A 9999-nucleotide genomic window follows, 5' to 3' on the forward strand; every position below is an offset into this window, starting at 1 on the left:
GTAGGATTGGAACAACGAATAAATTGATAAGGAAGAGAAATCTTGAACGAACCACCGTAAGAATTAATAATGAATGAAGAGAAGATAAAGAAACACCGGGAAGAATTATAAAATGAAAAAAGATGCTTGAGAGGATTTAGATACATAAGAACAAAGAGATCACGAGCCGATTAAAGATCACTTGAACGAAGCACCGGTAAAATTTGGAGAATGATAGCTGAAAGCTGAGAATGAATAAGTCTTCTTAAATGATGGGCTTCGGGGAAAAGAAATGGAAAACAACTCATGAAATGCTCTGGATGGGTGAAAAGAATTCTCACAATCGAAAAACAATTATGAGAGGATGGGAACAAGCTAGAATCACGAATCTTGAAGAGAATGGAGCAAGATATGGAGGAAAACTCTTCTTCGGTCTTCAAATGATGAGAAAGACGACGAGAAACACCATCGTGAATTATTGAGACACTCCGGAATAAAGAAGAATAGAAAAGTTGAGCCAATGATGAAAAGAATTTGGAAGATCTTGGGGAAAGACATTTGACTGATGATAAGTCATTCTTACGTCAAACTTTGAAAAGAAATTTGAGGATAGCCCCGGGAAAATAAGAAGAGTCAGGTAAGATCCTGGGAAAAGACATGTGGGTTAGGGCCCACTCAAGAGAAAACACTGTTGGAATGATTGCTTGAAAAGAGAGATTCCACCGGTTGAAATAAATGGCTAGAATGAGGGAACATCCTCGAAAGATCTTGAACGAATGCAGAGTGTGAACACGAATCGTGAATATATCTTGAGCACTCCGGAACAATTGAATACCGAGAAATGACTGAATATAAGGTGCACCGGCATGAGAAGGCATTTGAAATACGGAAAAGAATATGATCAACACCGAAAGCTTGAATTGGATTCACCGGAGAAGAAGAAGAATGAAGAATGATTAACTTGAGACCGTTAGCATCTTCATGAGAATCATCGGATAAGAATATTGATGGAAAAAAAGGGTGGAGAGACTTCCCAAGAATAAAAGGATACTTGATAAAGAGATCCGAGTCCTCGAAGGAAAAGGGGTGGGTGGGCGGGAAAAACAAAGGCAACTTTGAGACGGATGAAACAAACACAGTTGAGAAGAACTGATACTTGATCTTGCGGATGTTGAAATGTTCGGGTCCACTTGAAGAGAGGCACACCGATTGAAAAGGATTGACATGACAGACTCGATGATCAAGAAGGATTAGTATTCACATAGAAATATGAGAACACCGTTTAGAGAAGGTATGGAATCAACATTTGACTTCGAAGCAACTCGAATACCACAACTCAAAACAAAACAAAGGATTGGCTTGCAGAATAAGCCGGAACAAACATATGATACAGATTTCGTCCGAAGATTTCGTGGTGGGGCCTACACGGGCTCGATCGTATAACACCATCATGTACAAGGCAGTGCACATGACATACGAAGCGTCCCCGAGTCGGCATAGCCAAGGACTCTTTAAGACACAATGAGACCACTGTAAAACCGACCGTGAATAGGCGGACCACTAGACGTCGAACCCTAATTTCAAATCATACATCTGTCGGAAAGAAATCCTAGGAGCTACTTGAATTCCCACTTATAAACTCCCGAAACTTTCCGGTTATGCAATCAGGTGTTGGGGATACAGGGGAAGCATAATATCTCACCCAAAACTAGCAAATCCTACATCCAACTGTATCCATCCTTCAACACATAACCAAGAAAAACTTCGGAAATCATCTACCTCAACCTTCGAAAAGCATCCGTTATACAAGTTATGGCAATACTCCCGAACTCCCGCCCCAGTACTGGGTGGCGTCCAGGTTATCTCACCAACAACTGCATAAAAGAGATTTTCGATGTCGGTGAAACTAAACTCAGGTATTCCAGAATTGCAACGATAAAATTGTGACGACAACACCTCGGAGCTCAACTCCCCGGGACACTGCCACAACCCCTAAATGTCAGGAGGCACCAAGAACAATGTTCTCGTCACAAATCCATCGGAACAATTCCAAGATACCCGCGTGATCCTAAATTTTTTTGTCAAATTTGTGAAGAGAAGAGTCAAAACTCTACGTCAGGATGCCTTACCAGAGCGATGAGGGGACTGTGGAGTAAAAAGAATTCCTAAACTCTCCGATATATAATTCCTAAATGACTCAAAACATTTTTCTAGACCCAACTCGTCCGCTAATTTGATCAAGCAATGGGGCTCCTAAGGTCGGGGAAGGCTCTGATACCAACTTGTAACGCTGTCGATGCGGCTATATCTCCCACGTGTCGAAGCACGACTTAGAGGCATAGCCGCATCGAAAGCAATGTCGCAAGTGAGGTAATCTTCACAAACAACCCGTTTAATACATAAGGGAAAGAGATACATAGTTGGCTTACAATCGTCACTTCACACAATACATGAATAAAGCATTACATCATCCAGATACAATCAAGGTCCGACTACGGAACCAAAATAAAAGAAGACTACCCCAAATGCTACGCAGATCCCCGATCGACCCCAACTGGGCTCCGCTACTGATCAACTAGAATGAAACAACATAAAGGACAAGATCTTCATCGGGCTCCTCCTAAGCTTGGTTTCGTCATATGCACGGACCCATCGGCACCTGCAAGATGGTTTTGGAAGTATCTGTGAGTCACGGGGACTCAGCAATCTCGCACCCTTGCGATCAAGACTATTTAAGTTTATGGATAAGGTAAAGGTATGAGGTGGAGCTGCAACAAGCGACTAGCATATATGGTGGCTAACATACGCAAATTAGAGCGAGAAGAGAAGGAAAGCATGATCGATAAACTGTGATCAAGAAGTGATCCTAGAACAACCTACGTCAAGCATTACTCCAACACCGTGTTCACTTCCCGGACTCCGCCGAGAAGAGACCATCACGGTTACACACGCAGTTGATGTATTTTTGTTAAGATCAACTTCAGGTTTTTTACAACCGGACGTTAACAAATTCCCATCTGCCCATAACCGCGGGCACGGCTTTCGAAAGTTCAAATCCCTGCAGGGGTGTCCCAACTTAGCCCATGACAAGCACTCATGGCCAACGAAGGATATACCTTCTCCTGAGACATTCCGATCAGACTCGACATCCCGGTACTACAAGACACTTCAACAAGTTAAAACAAATCCAGCAACACCGTCTGAATGTGCCGACAAATCCCGATAGGAGCTGCACATATCTCGTTCTCAGGGCACACTCAGATGAGCTCTCCATACAACTAAAACCAAACCTCGAGTTTCCCCGAGGGGGCGCTGCACAGGACTCTAGTTTGGACCAACACTCAGAGGAGCACTGGCCGAGGTGGGGGGGGGGGTTAAAATAATGATAACCCTTGAGTCTGCAGAACCCAAGGAAAGAAAAGGCTAGGTGCCGAATGGTAAAACCAATGTTAGGCATTGCTGGAAGAGTTTTATTCAAGGCGAACTGTCAAGGGGTTCCCATTATTACCCAACCGCGTAAGGAACGCAAAATCCGGGAACATAACACCGATATGACGGAAACAAGGGCGGCAAGAGTGGAACAAAAACACTAGGCATGAGGCCGAGCCTTCCACCCTTTACCAAGTATATAGATGCATTAATTAAATAAGATATATTGTGATATCCCAACAAGTAAACATGTTCCAACAAGGAACAACATCTCGATGTTCCAACAAGGAACAAACATCAATCTTCACCTGCAACTAACAACGCTATAAGAGGGCAAAGCAGTAACATAGACAAACAACGGTGGGTTAGAGCCTTGTTTCACAATATGGGAGGCATGATAAGCAAGTGGTACGTATCGCAGCATAGGCATAGCAAAAGAGCGAGCATCTAGCAAGCAAAGATAGAAGTGATTTCGAGGGTATGGTCATCTTGCCTGAAATCCCGCAAGGAAGAAGAACGAGTCCATGAAGAAGACAAACGGACGCAGTCGAACGGGTCCTCACAAACACGACATTACCAGAACCAACCCGAAGGAGCAAACACCGGAAAGAAGCACACAACATTGTAAACAACCAACACATGAACATGGCATGATATGCGGGATGCGGTATGCGATGCATATGCATGATTTGACAAGGAATGAATGAACCTAGCCTCAACTTGGAAATCCAAGAGTGCCACTGGAATGGTGAGGTGATTTCGGTTGAAATCGATATAAAGATCGCCGGAATCGGATGCACGGTTTGGAAATGGCAAGCAAAACAAATATGGCACCGGTCTGCGATAATCAGCAAGTAGCCACCTAAATGCATCAAGATAATTATGCTACAGCACTCAAACATGGCAACAAAATACATGGCAGGGATCCACTCATGATGCTTGACAAAAGATGAACACTGAGCTACGGCCAATTCATCCATTAACAGGTTCAACCAAGCCTGGCAAAAGTGCAATTGGTAAAAAGGTTTCAGACTGTGAAATTAACACAAGCCTGGAAATTCAGATCAGGTAGCACACTTTGAAGCAAGAAAACTATATGCTACAGGAACTTAACATGGCAAAGCAAGGCATGGCATGAAGCTACTCAAAGAGCTTAACAAAAGTCCCTTAGTGAACTTGAGCCAAAAGGGACCAGAAAATACAATTGCAAGCATGTGAACATGGCAAAAACATAATCAGGTTACTGACTTAGAGAAAAACTGGAGCATGCAAATCTATTAACGAGTACTCATGTTTACGAGCTCGATGCACTCACTACAGAGAAAGTCATGACAATCTAAGCATACACCCATCAATAATACACATTATATAAGCTAGACATGGCAAGAACAACAACATAGCATGCATGGATCAACAACAACATCCTCGGTAAAAACGCTAACAAGTAGACAATCTTCCCAGATTCATGAAATAACAAAAGTAGAGCTCGATTGACTTAAGCTAGGGTGCTCCATAAATGCAAAAAAATACATGGATGGATATAGCACCACAATATTAACAAATCATCCTTACTGATCATCCTCAAAAGAGGCACGGATCACTAGGAAACAAAATCAACATATGGCATATTGATAAAAACAGATCAAGGACTTAGTGGAATTGCTAAGTCCCTGAAATCAGCATTAACAGATGCACCACTTTGCAAGCTTGTGCGAGTCACCACACATATCACAAAAATACATGGATAGCACCTCTGCAAAGATGGCAAAGCATATGACAAAACACATGTAGAGCTCAAAGGCATATCATGCACACATTAATCATGGCAAAAATGACAAATAGCTATTTGATGCAGCAGATCTGACAATTAACTCAAATAGCACTCTTCCAACAGCATTTCGGGCATCAAGATGAGCTCAAATGAATATGACACAATGAGGTGAAATTATGTCCTCTCTGAGACGAACATTTTGATATGCTACACGCCCAAAACAGAGCTACAGATGTGGAGTTACGACATGATGAACATGGGTATTTGAATTTGGCAATCTCGGGGACTTGGTAGAAATTATACCTCCGGAAAAGTCAACGGGCGGACGAGGTGGTGCGGGATGGCGAGATCCGGGATGTGAGGAGACGTTTAGATGGCGGGGTTGGTGGATCTGGTCCACCCGGTCCAGATCTGGCCGGATCGAGCTCCGGCGAGGTGGCGCGGACTCCGGCGAGGTGCTCCTCCGGCGAGCTCGTGCCGCGGTGGGGATCCGAAGGAGCGGCGAGGCAGAGCTCCTCGCGGGTGGCGGCGCACGGGAAAAAACGGGGTGGCGGCGACCGAACGACACGGCGGCGCGGAGCCGCGCCGGCGAGGCGGCGAACGCCGGCGGGTGGCGGAGCATGGCGCCGGGCGGCGCTGCGAGGAGACGAGCGGCGGGGCAGCAGGCGCAAGGAGCCGGACGCCTCGGGCACCCGGCGCGCGGCGGCGGTGAGTTGGGCCCGCGCGGGCCCGATCTGGGTTCCACGGGCCGGCGGGCGCGGGGCGAAGTGGGGCGACAGGTGGCGCGCGCGGAGTGGCAGGGAGCGGCGGCAGGGCGATTTGGCGAGGCCGGATTGGCCGGAGCGAGGTGGCAGCGGCGGCTGGACATTGTGCGGCACGGTGAGGACATGTCCGGCGGGCGAGAGGGGAAGAGGATTAGGGTTTCATCCGTGAAAATTTCGGGGAAGGCCACATATATATAGGTAGAGGGACCTAGGAGAGTCCAAATGAGGTGCGGTTTTCGGCCACGCGATCGTGATCGAACGACCGAGATGATGGAGGAGGTTTAGGTGGGTTTTGGACCACTTTGGAGGGGTGTTGGGCTGCAACACACACGAGGCCTTTACGGTCCCTCGGTTAACCATTGGAGCATCAAACGAAGTCCAAATGGTACGAAACTTGACACGCATTCTACCGGTAGTAAACCCAGGTCACTTCTCAAGTATCGGTCCAATCTGAAAACGTTTAACACCCGCACATGAAAAGAGGTAGAAAGGGACACCGGGTGACATAGAAGCGCCGGATTGCAAAACGGACAATGGGGAAATGCTCCGATGCATGAGACGAACATGTATGCAAATGAAATGCACATGATGACATGATATGCAATGCATGACACACAAGCAATGACAAGGCAACAACAGCGAATAACTGGAGGACACCTGGCACATCGGTCTCAGGGCATTACAGTGACAGAAGCTTAGACCCTAGTTTATGCGCTACTTCGTAAAGGACCAATTTGGATCCAGAAGTTTAATGCTATGGTTAGATTCTATCTTAATACTTTTCTCGTAGTTGCGGATGCTTGCGAGGGGGTTAATCATAAGTAGGAGGTTTGTTCAAGTAAGAACATCACCTAAGCACCGATCCACCCACATATCAAATTATCAAAGTAGTGAACACAAATCAAGCCAACATGGTGGAAGTGACTAGATGAAATTCCCGTGTGCCCTCAACAACACTTTGCTTATTATAAGAAACCATTTTGGCCTGTCCTTTGCCACAAAAGGATTGGGCTATCTTGCTGTATATTATTTGCCATTACCATTACGTGCTCGTTACAAATTATCCTGCTACCAAATTATATGTTACTTACAATTCTAGCGCTTGCAGGCATTACCTTGCTGAAAACCACTTGTCATTTCCTTATGCTCCTCATTGGGTTCGACACTCTTACTTATGGGTCATCAGCCATGGCGAGCCCCACAACCACAACCGTGAGTGGGGTTCTTCCCGCGGCTGTTGGAGCCGGTGCAGACCACCAATGGACGGCGCCGGCGTCCCTGGGGGACTGATGCCCCACAATTATAGGGGATCTATCATAGTCCTTTCGACAAGTAAAAGTGTCAAACCCAATGAGGAGCAGAAGGAAATGACAAGCGGTTTTCAGCTAGGTATTTTCTGCAAGCACTGAAATTTTTGGTAACAGATAGTTTTGTGATAAGATAATTCGTAATGGGTAACAAGTAGCAAGTGTAACAAAGGTGCAGCAAGTTGTCCCAATCCTTTTTGTAGCAAATGATAAGCCTAGAAGATCTCTTATATAAAGCAAAGCGCTCCCGAGGACACATGGGAATTATTGTCAAGTTAGTTTTCAGCATGCTCATATGATTCGCATTCGTTACTTTGATAATTTGATATGTGAGTGGATCGGTGCTTGGGTGCTGTCCTTACTTGGAAAAGCCTCCCACTTATGATTAACCCCTCTCACAAGAATCCGCAACTATGAAAGAAGAATTAGGATAAATCTAACGACATCATGAAACATGTGGATCCAAATCAGCCCCTTACGAAGCAACGCATAAAGTAGGGTTTAAGCTCCTGTCACTCTAGCAACCCATGATCTACTTATTACTTTCCAATGCCCCCCTCGGCCCAAATCATGGTGAAGTGGCATGCTGTCGATGTTCACATAACACCACTAGAGGAAAGCAACATACATCTCATCAAAATATCGAACGAATACCAAATTCACATGATTACTTATAACAAGACTTCTCCCATGTCCTCAGAAACAAATGTAACTACTCAAAAAGCATGTTCATGCTCAAGATCAGAGGGGTATTGAATATCATTAAGGATCTGAACATATGATCTTTGATCGAATAAACTAACTAGCATCAACTACAAGGAGTAATCATCACAACTAGCAAACCACAGGTACCAATCTGAGGTTTTGAGACAAAGATCGGCTACAAGAGATGAACTAGGGTTTGAGAGGAGATGGTGCTGGTGAAGATGTTGATGGAGATTGACCCCCTCTCGATGAGAGGATCATTGGTGATGCTGATGGCTTTGATTTCCCCCTCAAAGACGGAAGTTTTCCTGACAGAAGAGCTCTGCCGGAGCCTCAGATTGCTTCTGCCCAGGTTCCGCCTCGAGAAGGCGGTGCTTCATCCCAAAACCTTTAGTCGGGATAGGGTGTACGCCTGTCTCCCTTCGAATTTGGCCTTTGTCGTATCCCTTACCACCCAAAGCCTTGGAGGAAGAGGACTGGGGCAAGTATAAATATAGGTTAGTCTACGCCATAGATAGGGATCTGATCGATCCTTTGGCCCTCCCAAGGTAGTTCTCCCTTGTACTCTCATACTCATCCTCATCGCGAGGCAATCCATCAGAAAGCAGGAGTAGGGGTTTACACCGCAAGGTGGCCCAAACTTGGGTAAATCTCGGTGTCCCATTCCTCCGCCTTCTCGCTTGATCATGACAAAGCATCACCGTGAGATAGTGAGCGGCAAGCAGAGGCTTAGCGAAGTTCTTCGTGCACACCCTAGAGTTAGAACCATTCCTTGGGTCTGCGGAGCCATGATTCTGACAGGCAACTCTCCAAATGTTCCCCTTCTCAAAGCTTCAAGATTGGCAAAGATACTTTGCCAGGTAAAGAGGAACCTTCTTTGGACCTGCCTTTAAAATGTTGCCATCCAAAAAGTACATCGCTCTCAGAACCATGGCACAAGTGTCCACGTGAGTAATCATCTTGTAGCTCGGTTTTGTGAACATTGCCAGATTAAAAGTGAAAGTGCTAGTTATCGAGTAGAGGTGGGGTGAATAGGTGATATTAATGATTGTCTTAGAAACAGAAAATTTCTTCGAAGACGTGGAAGCAAAATAGTAACTAAACATAATATAGCGGAAGATAAACTACACTAGGCATGCTGGCATATCAACACAATTGAAGTGAGAGGCGAAGACATACAGCAAACTGGGCAGTACAGAACAATTGAAGTATATAGTGTGAATACAAAGATGTAATCAGAGGGATAGTCTTCACACAATGTCTTCAAACAGAATGAGCAAGCAAAGGCTTCATGAAACTAAATAGTAAGTAAGTGAGTGAAGTGATAGAACTAGTTGCTCAGAGAAGACACATGATTTGTTTGACTAGTCCCAGCTACTGTGACAACTATACGTCTGGTTAGGGAGACTGAGATTGAACTCAGAAGACCTGTTCTCCACCTTATTCCCCTTGAGCTAAGATTCACAAATCTCGCCCAATCACTTAGGTAGGTCTTCAAGGTAGACTTCCAAACCTTCATAGACTTCGTTCACCAGCAATCCACAATGGCTCTTGGATGCTCAGAACGCGATGCCTAATCGGCTGGTAGATCACAGTCTTCAAGTGTAACAAGTCTTTGGTTCACGTGGAACAGAAAGGCTTCAGTGATGCTCAATCACTTTGTGCTCTAGGTGTTTGGGCTTTTCCTCACAGGAATTCTCTCCCAAAGACTTTGGTGGTGGGTTGTTCTCAAAAAACAAAAGTCGTGCAATAACTCGGAGTAGCCACCCACTTATGGTGGAGGGGGTGGGCTACTTATATGAGGCAACCCGGCATGATATGACCGAAATGACCCTGGTTAGTGGCCAACCGACACGTGTCCAACGGTTTGATTTCAAACACACACATCAAGTTTACTTGAGCTCCAAATAAAGCTGACTCAACCAACTCTGGAAGAGGTTTGCTCTTATTGTCTTCACTATAAGACATATGATTTTAGGTTGAGCATCACGTCAGTTTCTGACTTTGTTTACCTCGGCCCCACTTAACAGTACAGTGGTTCCTA

This window comes from Triticum aestivum, chromosome 7A, assembly GCF_018294505.1.
Source record: "Triticum aestivum cultivar Chinese Spring chromosome 7A, IWGSC CS RefSeq v2.1, whole genome shotgun sequence".
Taxonomy (NCBI): domain Eukaryota; kingdom Viridiplantae; phylum Streptophyta; class Magnoliopsida; order Poales; family Poaceae; genus Triticum; species Triticum aestivum.